Source organism: Bison bison, unplaced genomic scaffold, assembly GCF_000754665.1.
Source record: "Bison bison bison isolate TAMUID 2011002044 unplaced genomic scaffold, Bison_UMD1.0 scf7180017864041, whole genome shotgun sequence".
Lineage (NCBI taxonomy): Eukaryota > Metazoa > Chordata > Mammalia > Artiodactyla > Bovidae > Bison > Bison bison.
Genome location: NW_011494613.1, coordinates 622,789 through 623,819, shown reverse-complemented (window position 1 = coordinate 623,819; position 1,031 = coordinate 622,789). Strand labels below are relative to the sequence as shown.

The following is a 1,031-nucleotide window of genomic DNA, read 5'->3' as shown; positions in this document are numbered from 1 at the left end:
GACCTACAAGACCTTTTAGAACTAACACCCAAAAAAGATGTCCTTTTCATTATAGGGGACTGGAATGCAAAAGTAGGAAGTCAAGAAACACCTGGAGTAACAGGCAAATTTGGCCTTGGAATACGGAATGAAGCAGGGCAAAGACTAATAGAGTTTTGCCAAGAAAATGCACTGGTCATAACAAACACCCTCTTCCAACAACACAAGAGAAGACTCTATACATGGACATCACCAGATGGTCAACACTGAAATCAGATTGATTATATTCTCTGCAGCCAAAGATGGAGAAGCTCTATACAGTCAGCAAAAACAAGACCAGGGCCTTTTTGTGAAGATGGCGCCGAAGGCGAAGAAGGAAGCCCCTGCTCCTCCTAAAGCTGAAGCCAAAGCAAAGGCTTTGAAGGCCAAGAAAGCAGTGTTGAAAGGTGTCCACAGCCACAAAAAAAAGAAGATCCGGACGTCGCCCACCTTCCGGCGGCCCAAAACACTGCGGCTCAGGAGGCAGCCCAAATATCCTTGGAAGAGCGCCCCTAGGAGAAACAAACTTGACCACTATGCCATCATCAAATTCCCCCTCACCACTGAGTCAGCCATGAAGAAGACAACAACACACTGGTATTCATTGTGGATGTCAAGGCCAACAAGCACCAAATTAAACAGGCTGTGAAGAAGCTCTATGACATTGACGTGGCTAAGGTCAATACTCTGATCAGGCCTGATGGAGAGAAGAAGGCATATGTTTGACTGGCTCCTGACTATGATGCTTTGGATGTTGCCAACAAAATTGGCATCATCTAAACTGAGTCCAGCTGGCTAATTCCAAATATAAAAGTTTTCACTATAATAAAAAAAAACAAAAAACAAAAAAACAAGACCAGGAGCTAACTGTGGCTCAGACCATGAACTCCTTATTGCCAAATTCAGACTTAAATTGAAGAAAGTAGGGAAAACCACTAGACCATTCAGGTATGACCTAAATCAAATCCCTTATGATTATACAGTGGAAGTGAGAAATAGATTTAAGGGCCTAG

General features: G+C 43.3%; 1 pseudogene across 1 annotated transcript; it reads left to right on the top strand.

The window, feature by feature from the left end:
- Window positions 1-334: 334 nt before the first annotated feature.
- Window positions 335-844, top strand: LOC104985222 (annotated as a pseudogene). The gene has a single exon (XR_824860.1). The product of XR_824860.1 is annotated as a 60S ribosomal protein L23a pseudogene (transcript).
- Window positions 845-1,031: the final 187 nt, after the last annotated feature.